This window comes from Rhinolophus sinicus, chromosome 7 (genome assembly GCF_057876585.1).
Source record: "Rhinolophus sinicus isolate RSI-liver-muscle chromosome 7, RSI-T2T, whole genome shotgun sequence".
Taxonomy (NCBI): domain Eukaryota; kingdom Metazoa; phylum Chordata; class Mammalia; order Chiroptera; family Rhinolophidae; genus Rhinolophus; species Rhinolophus sinicus.
In genome coordinates, this window is record NC_142507.1 from 17,665,401 (window position 1) to 17,681,147 (window position 15,747).

The window sequence follows — 15,747 nt, forward strand, 5'->3', positions numbered from 1 at the left end:
GATTTAAATAACATTAAAATGCTAAATTGAAGGCACATATCCAAACTTAATTACTTCGAATTGGTAAAATTTCTTATACTAATATAAAATGCTGACAGTATTTTTCATAGGTTATTAAAGCTTCACATTTCCAAATTTCACTGAGGCAAAGAGAACCCAAGCAGTCAACTTGGCATGGCTTGCAGATGTGTGACACGCGCTAGGAGCCTCCCCTGAGATGGTCGTAAATATGGCAGAGAACACTGACAATTGGGATGGGAAGCTGAGTGGTCAGCTGAGATCAGGGACAGTGACTCTGCCTCGCAGTGCCCGATCCAAACCAGGGCAGGGTAGGGTGTCATCTCCACTGTCAGTTATGACAGCGAGTGAACCTTTACATTTCAACGAGATACTTGAACATATATACTTGCAAATGCTACTCATTTCCCTTTTCATGTTCTCCAGACACTTAACAGTAACTATAATATCAACAGCAGCAACAAGAGCTGCTAGTGTTTCATGAAGAATCTTACTATGTGCTGAGTACTTTACACCCCTGACACCCCTCAATCCCCACACCAGCCCTGAGCGCTAGGTATGGACACTGACACTCTAAGATGCAAGAACACGCCAAGGAGTTACAGACGTATGTGACAGAACTGAGGCAGACATCAAAGCTCACCGCTGCGGAGCCCACGCCCCACACACCACCTCCAAAAGAGGAGAAAGCAGGAGAACTCAGGTCCCAGCCTGCACAGGACTCGCGATTACTCAGGAGCTCTAGCTTACCATCAGCAAAGCACTACAGATTAGATTCCAATACAACTAGCATTTACTGAGCAACTATTTCATGCATGTCCTCAGCTGTGTGCTTTCAGGAGTTAGTTCATCTGAATCTCACAACAGAAATGTGATCATCTGTCCCCATCCTTCAGAAAGGAAGCAAAGTTTGAGGAGGGTATGTGACCACGCAAGACCACACCACAGGGGACAGAGCAGAGATTTGAGTCCACGTTTCCTAAATCGTATCTTCTGCCTCTGTTCATCTCCGGAAATCTTATACACGGGTAACACCCTGGGGAAGGCTCCACAGGTTTCACTTGATTTCCAAAGATTTGCTGACCCAAAAATCACTGCCTGAAAAGATAGTAGTTATACTGTATCTACTAAAACCTACCGTGCTTCCCCAAAAATAAGACCTAACCGGAAAATAAGCCCTAGCATGATTTTTCAGCATGACATCCCCTGAACATAAGCCCTAATGTGTCTTTTGGAGCAAAAATTAATATAAGACCCAGTCTTATTTTCAGGGAAACACGGTACCATGGTTACTAAAGAAACCTACATTCAATCCTGCACAAGTTTAAGAGAGAGTCCAGAACTATGAGGTGACAGATAAAAATGCTAGTCCAGGCCCTGCCATTATAGCTTTATTATCTGGGGGAAATCTTTGCACTCATCTGGGGTTCTTCCTCCATCTGTAAAAAGAAGGGTATGGGTTAGATGATTTGCAAAGTCTCTTCCAAAATCCTATGGTATTAGAAAGACTTAAAATACACATTGCCCTTTCTTAGTCACACTGAGAGAGAAAGAACCCGGAAGAGTGAGGATACATAGGAAGAGAGAAGCAAGGCCAGAGGTCTGAGGAGGGACTCCTAGCGAGTGCACACGAGCGGATTCCACACAGGGACAGCCAACCAACCAGACATTGAGAAAAGTCACCCTGCCCTTCGTGCTTCTCACACACTCTCTCAAAAGTCACCCAAGGTACTGTCCAAATTACCATCACCTGGAATGAATAGGATCTAACTGCTTTATTTTATTTAAGTTACTGAAGCCGAGTTAATTGTTACATATTATTTCCTAATGTAAATCAGAAGGGAAAAGCTCTATCTTTTTCTAAGGGACACAGAGATCAAACTTATTTGGGACAGCTATTTTTCAGGAAATGGGAGAAAAAGGATTTCCTGGAAAGGGAAGGAAAGAGGAAAGTCTACAAGTAAACAATTCTTAAAGCTTAGAATGGTGAATTAATTCCAGGTATGAATTAATGTAGGTATGTGCTGCCATGACTCCATAACCAAGTATCGTCTTCTACTGAGAGATGCCTGGTACACACTTATGAATTAGAAAAAACATGTACCACCTTTCCCAAAGAGACTGAATATTTATCTACGCACTTTAGCATACAAATGATTTTAGATGCTCCTTTCGGTAATACATAAAGCCATAAATTAGTATCCCTTAAAAAATGTCATCTTCCACAAGGAGGAGAAAATGCAAAGACTAAATATATAAAAGTATTAATCCCGTGTGAGAAGCAGCAGAATTATGTTTTGGTAGTATCTGAAATAGGGTGAAAAGGGTGCTCGGAAACATTATAGTGTTTACCAGACCCACATCTCCTTTAAATCTTTTAGAGAAAAGCTGTTTTTGTAAACATTTAACAAAGAACAGATGGCCTGCCTTAATCATGTGGGGGAAAAGCTGGAGCTCACAGTAATACCCTGAAACGTCTCCCAGGCCCAGCCACGTCCTGCCCACCTCCCCACACACCGCATGGGACAGTCTTCCTAATGCTACTTAATTTTACAGCGGACATTTCCCCATCAATTCCCACTGCGTGGCAGGTAATCAATGCCATTAACATCTGATATTACCATACAGGACATTCCTAAAACCTCTCATGTATTAGAGCAAATGTGGAGAATGTTAGATACCAAAGGTATTTTTAAATACACCCTATAGGAGTTTCCACGTGACACATTTTCTATCATAATTCCATATGCCGATTGGAATATTATGGGATATATAAGAACTGTGCCATAGACTTTTATTTCCTTCCCCCTTATCCTCACCCTCCTCCCATCTAGCAACCCTCAGTTGTTCCTCTATGTCTCCAAAACTGTTTCTGATTAGTTCATTCACTTATTCTTTTCTTTAGATTCCACATATAAGTGAGATCATATGGTATTTGTCTTTCTCTGTCTGACTTATTTCACTTAGCATAATGTTCTCTAGGTCCATCCATATTGTTGCAAATGGTAAGATTCCTTTCTTCTTTATGGCTGCGTAATACTCCATTGTATAAATGTACCACAGTTTCTTAATCCAGTCGTCTACCGATGGGCATTTCAGTTGTTTCCATGTCTTGGCTATTGTGTATAGTGCTGCAATAAACATAGGAGTGCATAAAACTTTTTGAATTAGAGTTTTTGATTTCTCCGGATAGATACCTAGGAGTGGAATTGCTGGATTATAAGGTAGTTCCATTTTCAGATTTTTGAGATACCTCCATACTGTTTTCCATAGTGGCTGCACCAAACTGCAATCCCACCAACAGTGCACAAGTGTTCCCTTTTCTCCATATCCGCGCCAGCACTTGTTGTTTGTTGACTTATTGATGATAGCCATTCTGACTGGGGTGAGGTGGTATCTCATTTGTGGTTTTTATTTGCATTTCTCTAATGATTAGTGAGCTTGAGCATTTTTTCATATGTCTGTTTGCCATCTGTATGTCCTTTATAGAAAAATGTCTCTTCATGTCCTCTGCCCATTTTTTAATTGGGTTGTTTGTTTTTGTGGAGTTGAGTGAGTTTTTTACAAATTTGTGACATTAACCCCTTATCAGATATATCATTGGCAAGTATCTTTTCCCATTCCGTAGGATCCCTTTTTGTTTTATTGATGGTTTCCTTTGCTGTGATAAAAATTTTTAGTTTGATGTAATCCCACATGTTTATTTTTTCTCTTACTTCCCTAGCGCGAGGGGATATATCAGTAAAAATCTTACTCCGGGTAATGTCTGTAAAGTTTCTTCCTATATTTTCTTCTAGGAATTTTATGGTTTCGGATCTTACATTTAGGTCTTTAAGCCATTTTGAATTTATTTTTGTATATGGTGTAAGGAGGTGGTCCAGCTTCATTTTTTTGCATGTGTCTGTCCAGGTTTCCCAGCACCATTTATTGAATAGACTGTCTTTACCCCACTGTACATTCTTACTTCCATTGTCATAGATTAAATGGCCATGTAGGCATGGATTTATTTCTGGACTCTATTCTGTTCCATTGATCTATGTGTCTGTTTTTATGCCAGTACCATGCTGTTTTGATTACTGTAGCCTTGTAGTATAATTTGATGTCAGGTATCGTTATACCTCCCACTTTGTTCTTATTTCTCAAGATTGCCGAGGCTACCCGGGGTCTTTTATGGTCCCACATAAATTTAAGGATTATATGTTCTATTTCTGTGAAAAACGTCGTTGGTAGTTTGATAGGAATTGCGTTGAATTTGTATGTTGCCTTAGGCAGTATGGACATTTTAACTATATTAATTCTTCCTATCCATGAACATGGTATGTGTTTGCATCTATTTGTATCTTCTTTCATTTCTTTCTTCAGTATCTTATAATTTTCTGAGTACAGATCTTTTACTTCTTTGGTTAAATTTATTCCCAGCTATTTTATAGTCTTTGAAGCAATTGTAAATGGGATTGTTTTTTTTAATTTCTCCTTCTGATATTTTATTATTGGTATATACAAATACAACTAATTTCTGAGTATTAATTTCGTATCCTGCTACTTTACTAAATTCATCTATCAGTTCTAATAGTTTCTTGGTGGAGTCTTTAGGGTTCTCTATATATAGTATCATGTCATCTGCATATAATGACAATTTTACTTCCTCCTTATCGATTTGGATGCCTTTTATAAATTCTTTTTCTTGTCTGATTGCTGTGGCTAGAACTTCCAGAACTATGTTGAATAGAAGTGGAGAAAGTGGGCAACCTTGCCTTGTTCCTGATCTTAAGGGGAATGGTTTTAGCTTTTCCCCATTGAGTATGATGTTAGCTGTGGGTTTATCATATATGGCCTTTATTATGTTGAAATATGGTCCCTGTATTCCCACTTTCGTAAAAGTTTTTATCATAAATGGCTGCTGGATTTTATCAAATGCTTTTTTCTGTATCTATTGATATGATCATGTGATTTTTACTTTTCATTTTGTTAATGTGGTGTATCACATTAACTGATTTGCGGATGTTGAACCACCCTTGCATACCAGGGATGAATCCCACTTCATCATGGTGTATGATCTTTTTAAAGTATTGCTGAATTCTGTTCAGTAATATTTTGTTGAGGATTTTCGCATCTATGTTCATTAGAGATATCGGCCTGTAGTTTTCTTTTTTTGTGGTGTCTTTGTCTGATTTTTGGATCAGGGTGACAGTGGCTTTGTAAAAAATGTTTGGGAGCCTTCCCTCCTTCTGGATTTTTTGGAAGAGCTTGAGGTGATAATTCTTTTTTGAACGTTTTGTAGAATTCACCTGTAAAGCCATCTGGTCCAGGGCTTTTGTTTGTTGGGAGATTGTTGATTATTGATTCAATTTCCCTGGTGGTAATCAGTCTATTCAGGTTTTCTGTTTCTTCTTGAGTTAGCCTTGAAAGGTTGTACGCCTCTAGAAAATTGTCCATTTCGTCCAGATTGTCAAATTTATTGGCATATAGTTGCTCATAGTAATTTCTTAAAATTTTTTGTATTTCTGCGGTGTCTGTTGTCATTTCTCCTCTTTCATTTCTGATTTTATTAATTTGGGTCCTCTCTCTCTTTTTTTAAATGAGTCTGGCTAAAGGTTTGTCAATTTTGTTTATCTTCTCTAAGAATCAACTCTTGGATTCATTGATCGTTCATATTGTTTTTCTGGTTTCTATTTCATTTATTTCTGCTCTGATCTTTATTATCTCCTTCCTTGTACTCCCTTTGGGCTTATTTTGCTGTTCTTTTTCCAGATCCCTTAAGTGTGAAGATAAACTGTTGATTAGTGATTTTTTCTTGTTTCTTTAGGTAGGCCTGCAATGCTATGAATTTCCCTCTTAGGACTGCTTTCGCGGCATCCCATAGATTTTGGGTCATCGTGTTTTCATTTTTGTTTGTGTCGAGATATCTTTTGATTTCTTCCTTGATCTCCTGGTTGACCCATTCACTATTTAGTAACATGCTATTCAGCCTCCATGAATTGGTGTGTCTTCCAGTTTTTTCCTGTAGTTCATTTCTAATCTCATAGCACTGTGGTCAGAGAAGACAATTGGTATGATTTCAATTTTCTTAAATTTATCAAGACTTGCTTTGTGGCCTAACATATGGTCTATCTTGGAAAATATTCCATGTGCGCTTGAGAAGAATGTGTATTGTGCAGCTTTGGGGTGAAATGCTCTGAAAATATCGATTAAATCCATCTGGTCCAATGTGTCATTAAATTAAGGCTATTGTTTCCATATTGATTTTCTGTCTGGAAGACCTGCCCCTTGTTGTCAGAGGTGTGTTCAAGTCCCCTCACCTATGATAGTGTTACTGTTGATCTCTGTCTTTATGTCAGTCAATATCTGTTTTATATATTTAGGTGCTCCTATGTTGGGTGCATAGATGTTTACTAAGGTTATGTCCTCTTGTTGGAACGATCCCTTTATTAGTATATAGTGCCCATCTTTGTCGTTTAATATGTTCTTCATTTTAAAGTCTATTTTGTCAGATATAAGTATTGCAACTCCAGCTTTTTTCTCATTTCCATTTGCATGAAATATCTTACTCCAACCCTTCACTTTCAGCCTGTGTGTGTCTTTTGATCTGAGGTGAGTCTCTTGTATACAGCATATGCAAGGATCTTGGTTTCTTATCCACTCAGCTACCCTATGTCTCTTGATTGGAGCATTTAATCCGTTTACATTTAAAGTGATTATTGATAGGTACATAGCTATTGCCATTTTAAAATTTGTAGTTAGATTGTTTTCATCTTTCTTCTATTTACAGAAGTCCTTTTAGTATTTCTTGCAATGCTGGCTTGGTGGTAATAAATTCCTTTAGCTTATTCTTTTCTGGGAAGCTCTTTCTCTCTCCATCAACTTCAAATGATAGCCTTGCTGGGTAAAGGAATCTAGGTTGTAGGCCTTCCATCACTTTGAGTACCTCCTGCCACTCCCTCCTGGCCTTCAATGTTTCTGCAGAAAAGTCATTTGAAAGTCTTATGGGAGTTCCCTTGTATGTAACCTGCTGTCTTTCTCTTGCTGCTTTTAGGATTCTCTCTCTGTCTTTAACCTTTGCCATTTTGACTATAATGTGTCTTGGTGTGGACCTGTTTGGGTTTATCCTGCTTGGAACTCTGCACTTCCTGGGCTTGTATGTCAGTTTCCTTCACCAGGTTAGGGAAGTTTTTGGACATTATTACTTCAAATATGTTCTCAATCCCTTGCTTCCTCTCTTCACCTTCTGGTATTCCTATGATGCGCATGTTGTTGTGCTTGATGTTATCCCATAAGTCTCTTAAACCATCTTCATTGTTTTTTATTCTATTTTCTTTCTGTTGTTCCTTTTGGGTGATCTCTGCTAACTTGTCTTCTAAGTCTCAGATTCCATCCTCTGCTTCACCTAATCTGCTGTTAATTCCTTCAAGTGAGTTCTTTATTTCAGTAATTGTGTGCTTTAGTTCTAACTGGTTGTTCATTATGATTTCTTTATCCTTCTTTATGTTGTCTCTAAGCTCCTTAAACATTCTTATCATCAGTGTTCTGAACTCTGTCTCTGATAGTTTGGTTACCTCTGTTTTATTTGATTCCAATTCTGGTGGTTTCTTCTGTTCTTTCATTGGGGACATGTTTCTTTGTTTCCCCATTCTGGCTGACTCTCTGTGTTTGCTTCGATGTATTAGGTAGATCCTTTAGAGTTCTTAGTTCTTGCTGGGTTATCTTATGTAGTATGTGTCCTTTATACTTGACTTGCACTACTTCGTTCTTCTCCTCTGCATGTGCTCCAAAGGTGACTCTTGTGTTGTGTATATTGTCCCATTAAAGAAGATCTTTAATTGCTTTATGCTTGTGAGTAGGTGGGGTTAACTCCTAGGCTGACTAGTTGTGAGACTTGGCTCTGCCCACAGCAGGGTGTTCTGCTGCCTGAGGGTTGACCACTTAAACGTGGTTTGGCCTCTATGGGCTCTTGTGCCTGTAGAGAATTCCCTCTCGGTGTGTCACTTGTAGGTCAAACCCAGTAGTACTCTGGTTTGGTCTGGAGTTGGTCTCTGGGTGTGTTGAATCTTGTGCCTCTTAAGCTGGGCCCTTCAAGTAATCCTTGCATGAGTCTCTTAGCTGTTCTGTGTGATGAGCAGAGTCCTTTGATGGGTTATAGATGTCCCGTTTGTGATAAGATCCGGAGGAGAACTCAAAAAGTGCGCCCAGCTGCCGCCATTCCTATGACGTCACTCCATGCATGTCTTTTAAAGATAGGTTTCTACCTACGTCTTGTTTATATAGTTTTTCATTAGATAAGTATTTTTGTGCCATAGACTTTTGTAATTAAAATGAATGACTGACATTTCAACTATAAATAAAAATAATCCAAGGAGTGCATGTTGTCAAACAATTACCATAAACTAAAGATAATGGTTTTTATGCTTAACTACACTGTTCATAATGTATAAATTAGACAAACACACAAAGCAGTTATCTTATGTAATACAGCAGAATAGATAGGATGCAAATTTAACCAAAGCAGAGATGTAGTGGGGGAAGTGAGGGCAACCCCTGTAACCTTTAAGCAAACATGACCCAAAATGTTCAGGAGCTTTCACCAGAAGAAAATGAAAAAATATGCCAGAAGAAACTTTTCTTCTATCTCAAGTGTGCTTTTCCTCTAACATTCATCAGCATTTTCTGGATTAAAAAGTTATCTTAATTTAATCATGGTGTCTTAATTATATTCTTGAAGTATCAACCTGTTATCAATGTCAAGTAACATGAGTGAGCAACATAGTATCGGTATGTGCAACATTTGCAAACCGGCAACATTTTGTAATAAAGAACATCTATGGATACTTTATTTACTGAGTAATACAAACAAATCTAAAATCAAAGTACAAATTTATAATAAAGAAAAGAGACTACCAACTGCGCAAGAGTAACATGGTCCTTCTGGGAGACCCATATCTCCCCCAAATTTAGCTAAATGGCGGCCCTTGTGATCTCAGAGAAACTAAGATTCTAGTGGAGAAGTGGCAGGCCAATTAAGACCCAAACAACAACAAATCCAAGCTTAAAACACAAGAAACTACCCGGTTTCCCCAAAAATAAGACCTAGCCGGACAATCAGCTCTAATGCATCTTTTGGAGCAAAAATTAATATGATCCAGTCTTATGTTATAATAAAATGATTTATACTATAATAAAATGATTTACGTGAACTATGAAAACATAAAGTATTCATTTGAGATTGAAACATTTTTAAAATGGCTTTGGGGACACATTTCTATTACTGACATTCTTCACTTATTTTTTCCCAAATTCCCCAGGTTCTTGATCCCTCAACACTCTTTTAACGAGGAATTCCAGTATGAAAACCGTAGCACAGTCTTTCCGCCGAAAGAGTGTACAAGGCTCGAAAGTGCATTTAGCAGTGATTCAGTAAATGCTGTTGAAATTGTAACACCCTTTTCTTGTCAATGAGACTCATAAAAAGATGCACTTAATATTTGGTGGGCAATTAATTGATTCAGTCAATAAATATTTGAGGATACAAAAGTAAGCAAGGCAGCCAGAGGAGCTGCAAGGTGAGAGCAGAGCAGCTAACACAGGGTGACAGTGAGGCAGCGCCCTGACAATGAGTCAGCCAGGTGCTGGCCCAGGGTCACGTCCTCAGTGGACCCAACCGGAGCAATGAATCGCAACTGAGATTAGGCGACTGAGGCATAAAAAAGCATTACAAGCAGGTAAAACCCTCTTTGTGGGGGAGTAGATCAAAATGAGCAGATAGTAGTTTGAATAGTCAACTAAAATAATTTTTTAACTCTAATTCTTTGATATACAATAAGTATAAAAATATTCTTAAAAAGAATCAAGGATTGGAATATTTTCTGCTTGGCTAAATTTGGTATTAGAGTCAGGGCCTCAAGTTCAAGCCTTTTGTATTAGTTTTACCTAGTTCATTCTTAACAATTTCCAGGAGAAATTACTTAGTAAATGAGTACTTTTATGAACCAAGCACACAAATGAACAATAGAAAGGTTGGTGGTCATATGAATTAAGAAGGCAAAATACACAGGACAGCATTCTACATGTCAGTTATTGAAAGGTGTCACATGAAAAGAAGACACAGGCCAGATAACTCTGGGCTAATCAAAACTAAACAGTTTTCTTCACTGTAAAACTTTCCAAGCCCTTTCCATACTCTGAGGGGTATGATACCCAGTGTGTCGTAAAGATGTTTAACCACAGCATACCTTTTTAAAGACTATCTTGAATAAAAATGTTCTTCAAAATATACTTTGGATGATTAAAGCACGGCAAATGCATCCACTGCTGAGTGTGTGTGTGTGTAGGTATCAAATGTCTTACAACAGAGCATATGCCTATGAACAAATACAATTTTATACAACATGCATTCAAACAACTCACTGAATTGGGAGTTTCTTTTATGCTCAAATTAAATCACTGGTAGGAATAAAACAGGAATATTAGTACAGTCATATAAAGACGACCTGCATAATTCCTATTGCGTACAAAGTCAAGACAAATAGCAAGTTGAATAAAATCAATGTTGAAATATCATAATGTAATAATTTATCTTTGCCTGTAACTATGATTTATTAAATTTTAGAATTAATTTTTTAAATTTCTACTGAAATACCTCATTTAAAAAGCATCTGAAGGCATTTTTGAACTTTGGTGTTCTGCTTGTGTTTTAAGCCGTCCTTAGAATACATCTGCCATACAAACAAAATCTTAAACAGCTACAAATTAACATGAGCCTCTTTGATGGCATCTAAGTGGTAAACACATTTTTAATTCATCCAAAACAATGAAAATAACGAACCGAGAGGTCATGTTAAATTTAATGTCAAGTAGTTTCACATCAGATACTGAATTCTGACCATCTACCACGTATTTAGGAGTGAAACTAAAACCCCAGGAACTGTCAAACAGCACCCGTAATGTGTAACAAATGGTGTGGTGGTTTCACAGTCGGTCTCACTAGAAGAACACAGCAGTGAAACTCCAGCCATGCCAACCCGTTACAGGATCTGAGAAATCCTAAGTGGACAGGTTCCCTTCCTTTTCTGTTATGAGCAGGCTGTCACACTGGCTGGGAAGGTGCAGGGCTGTGGCCCAGGGCCACGCTGCAGTACCTGGCCCCGCAGGGCGACGCGGAGAGCAGAGCAGAAAGCAGCCTGGTGTTTGGGGAGAGACAACATCAAGGCTGCCAGGCCGTCCTGCGGCCACCCCGGGCCACGCTGTACAGAATGACGTTTCTAACTGTGTATTGTCCAGTTACCTGGCTGTGTGCTCTACAAAGCATCTGACCTGCCTCCTCTCCTTCAGTCCTACAATAACCTCGTGAGGTTGGTGAGGTGGTGATATTATTGCTCTTTTATAAATGAAGAAACTGACGCTTTAAGATGAACTTACCCAAAGTTACACAGCTAGAAAATGGCAAACCTGGAATTCAAACCCAGCTGTGGCTACAAAGCCAGTGTGAATGTGACCCGGCGTGCCCAGAGCTGTGATCCACGCGTGGCTGCAGAGGGGTGGCCAGGTCCCCAAGCCCAGAGCTGTGATCCACGCGTGGCTGCAGAGGGGTGACCAGGTCCCCAAGCCCAGAGCTGTGATCCACACGTGGCTGCAGAGAGGTGGCCAGATCCCCAAGCCCAGAGGTGTGACCCACACATGGTTGCAGTGGGGTGGCCAGGTCCCCAAGCCCAAGTGGCTGCAGCACAAGCCCAGGGAATGGCCAGCCTGTTGTCTTTCTCCAAAAACAAAAAGGCCTTAGCTCTAAGACGCTAACCCTAATCTACAGGTTAAAACGGCTTTTAATTTAATACAAATTTGGAATTTTTGCTTTCAAAGGGTCCGGGGAGAACTCTAGTTTAGTTCCAACCAAAAACTGTGGAGAATCACTAACTTTTCTCCCAAAAATAAAAATGTGGATAAGAAGTGACAGTGACATTGTGCTCTGCAGCTGACCAACATGATCCAGTTTGAGTATCAACCTCACCCGGTTTGACAGAAGATGAATTCAATCCCATTGACCTGCTTTGTCCCAGGGACTGAACTGAGTCTTCCAGAACCTAAAACAAATAATCCCACTGCCTGCTCTCCCTTGAAAACTCCCAAAATCACCTTTGGAGAAACAAACCAGCTTATAAGATTTCGAAATTCCATCTACTATGTTGCAAGGAATCTAATGTAGTCAGTTCTTTTCTCTAGTTTGGTAACAGATTGTCCTGCTTCTTAGGAAATCGCAGGCTTACATTTAAGGGCCTTGCAGCTGACATGTGTTCTACACACACACGCACGTGCACCTCGGGCCCAGCACTAACGCTAAACTGAACATACTTTTGATGGCTCTCCATTGCTTCTTAGATGCTTAGAAAAACAGCACACTCGTTACATAAGATCTGAATCATGTTTGTACACGTGTTCGTTTTCCCAAAAGTGAACACAGGGAATGAGACTGTGCTCCTGACCCTGAGAGTCTCCTGAAATACTTTTAAAGGGGCCACAGAACCTCTCACTACTCAGGGCAGGGGAGAAACAGAAACCAGCACAAATTTAACACAATTCAAAGCCGTAATGGTGAGTAACTTCATCGGTCTTCTGACCACAAGCACAGGGGGCAGCCCCCGCCCCGTACACGGGAGGCCCACCCACCCATAAAGACCACACCCATTCTCCTCCGACAGCAACCCCCCGAGATAAAGCAGGGTGTACAGGGTGGACAGCAGGTACCTCTGACTTACAATGAGGAAACCAAAACAGAACCCATTAGAGGAGTCTGAGATACAGTCATACTTTCACTCCCTTATTCTAAATTCCTTAGTTCCTTGAGGCAATAAATCATCCAGTGTTATCTTTTCCCAAACATTACTTATCTTTTCCCAAACATTACTTTCTAGAAGTACAAATAGAAAAGACAATGAATATGTGCAGGGTCCTTAACAAAGGCAACTTTTTTGCCTCTCCCTTCACTCTTTCTTTTCTTCACCACCTTGCATATAATGTTCTCTTAGTCAGCTCCACTCAGTAAATATCACTGAATGAGAATCCACAGACCCAATTCCCAGTTCGCAGGCATTTATCTCGCTTATTTCACGTTAACTCTTAGGTCCCTATTGTTCTTGAAGGTGTGTGTGGAGGCCTGAAACCTGCGGCAGACATGAAGACCTGAAACTACCCAGCTTACCAGGCATCAAACTCAACAAAACATAAGACGACAGTCCTTCCGGGATGGTCAAAAGGTTTTGCATAAATAGATCCTATTGAAAGACACCAAAGACAAAGACCAAACTTACATACTAAATATAGTTTAGCTCAAACATTTTTTTATTGTACACTGTATTTTGCTATCACTGGTATACCCAATAGCATGTTTCATCCCTAAATTGCAAAGCGAAGTACATAGAGTTTGGTTCTGGAAAAGCAATTTATACCAAATTTGCATTTAGGTTTCTACTACTCTATAACGCCATTATTAAAAGCAACTTGCTATGCTCTTCCCAAGAATTTAAAAAGTCAAACTTCAATAGACTGAGAGGAAGAAGGTGTGCCTTTACCTAACATTGACGCAGCCCAGGGTTTTGTGTAGAAATGGGAATGAAACAATCTTTGGGGGCGGGGGTGGGGTGGGGGGGAGAATCACTTTATAAGGAGCTTAATGATAAAGCTAGTTTACATACCCCAGGCAAGTTCTCCAGGATTCAGGGACAGTGGGCCTCGCAAATTTAGTTGGCAGTAAGTGCTTACTGATGGACTACTTTGGTCCTGTAAAAACTCATCCATATCTTGCAGGAGGCAGAATTTTAAGATGACTCCATGCTCTCCACCTCCTGGCTGTGGAGGTACCTGTGACTTCTGGCTCCAGAACACGGCCAAGGTGAAAGGATTCTGCAGGTGTGATTGGGTCCCAAATCCGTTGGTCCTGAGTTACTCAAGGGGGAGATTATCCAGGGTGGCCGGGCTTTATCAGGGGAGATGTGTCCAGAGTGGGGGGCTCTCCCTGAGGGTCAGAGACTGCAGTGGGGAAGCCACCACGCGAGTAACTGCATGCAGCCTCTAGAAGCTGAGGGCGGCCCTGGGTGTCAGCTGGCAAGAACGAAGCCCCAGTCACACAGGCTCGGGAAATGAATTCTGCCAACAACTCGAATAGACTTGGACGCAAATTCTTCCCCAGTCAGGACTCCGGATGAGAACACAGTCCTGACTCCTGACTGTATGTTGCCTTGTGAGACCCTCACTTGAGGACCGAGCGACGCTGTGTTCAAACCCTGACTCGCAGAAACTGGGGGATAAGAAAGGGATGTTGTTTTAAGCCACAAAATTTGTGGTAATTTGTTACACAACAACAAACAACTAATGCGTACCTTAGCCTCCTCTGCAACGCTCATCTGAAATGTTTGCCCATCTTTCTTCCTCCACCCAGGACCCCCTTTCCATGCTAGATATGCATCCCTCCATAGAGACAGACAGACAGCACAAGAGTATGCCCTTACAGCTTTGTAACGCTGCTGCTGCTGCTGCTGCTGACAGGACCACTGAGCACGGCGGACGCGCACAGGCCAGGTTCACAGCAACCAAATGAAATGATCCCCATTTTATAAAAGGGAAAACCAAGACACACAAAGAGGTTAAGAAATGTGCCCTGAGTCACAAAAGCCTGGTTATAGAAGGAGCCAGGATTCAACCCAGGCAACCTCACTGCAGAGCCCATGTCTGTCTGTCTCTCTCTCTCACTCTCACTCTCACACACACACACACACACACACACACCTCCCCCCTCACGCCTACAACCTCATCGTAACGTCTCGTGCACCCCTGCTACAGTGTCTCCGAGGAAGAGGACGCTGTGATGGCAAAGAAAGCTGTGCAGGGGGCAACCGGACTCAGAAGTAAGAGGCGTGGCTGTCACGGGCAGCCTGGGGCCTGACATTGTGAGACAGCTAAGTACCACTGAAATCACCACAGGGAGAGGGTTTCTAAAAGGAAGTCACTTCGTTTTCAAGTAAAAAATGTAAGAACTGCACTATAAACAGTCTTAAAGGCTCCTGATACTTCTTTTAAAAGGAAATTTATGGCACATCAGAAACAGTCAGTTTAACACTTGCAGGGGATTGTGTCCCCATGACTCCTTCCAGCTGGAATTACACATGAAACAGAAGATACCAAAGCAATTAAGTATTTTATAAACACTGCTGAGGGGTCAAAAAGAGGGAGGTTCATTCACTGCCTAATAACGCAGTAATAAACAAACAGCCATGTTATGCAACTGAGAAAATTATTATAATTGAATCTACACAGCTGGGCAGGGATAGACGCCTGCTTATGTATATTGGCTCACAAATGCTTTGTGTGGGTAGGTTTTAGTTTTAAAACTGTTTCAGATTTGGGGCCCTTTTATAGTAAGCGTTTTTGTTTTGTTTTTTCTCTTACCTGAACACAATTCCACAATTAAAACTGCAGAACAGACAATAACGTAATGAACTAAAAATGAATTACTTGCTGTTCTACTTCTACTACACAGGGGTTAGGAAGTTAAGCTTCCTGGGGGTGTGCTCACTTCAGATCTCTTCCGGAGACGTTTCACCTGGTTTGTGCACAGCCGTCTGAATAAGGAACGGCTGTGCCTCCGGAGCACACTGGAGGAAAAGGCCCAGAACAAAGGAGCTTTTCACATTTTAACGTTTAGCTCCCACTGTGCTCTTGGAGTTTCCTTCACATCTCGGTCTTTCCCAC

The 15,747-nt window shown here is 40.6% G+C and overlaps 1 protein-coding gene across 5 annotated transcripts in view; it reads right to left on the reverse strand.

Moving 5' to 3' along the window:
- The window catches only part of CHD7 (chromodomain helicase DNA binding protein 7), a 212,373-nt gene that overhangs the window by 84,939 nt on the left and 111,687 nt on the right, over nucleotides 1-15,747 (reverse strand). The gene's annotated exons all lie outside the window — the stretch shown is intronic.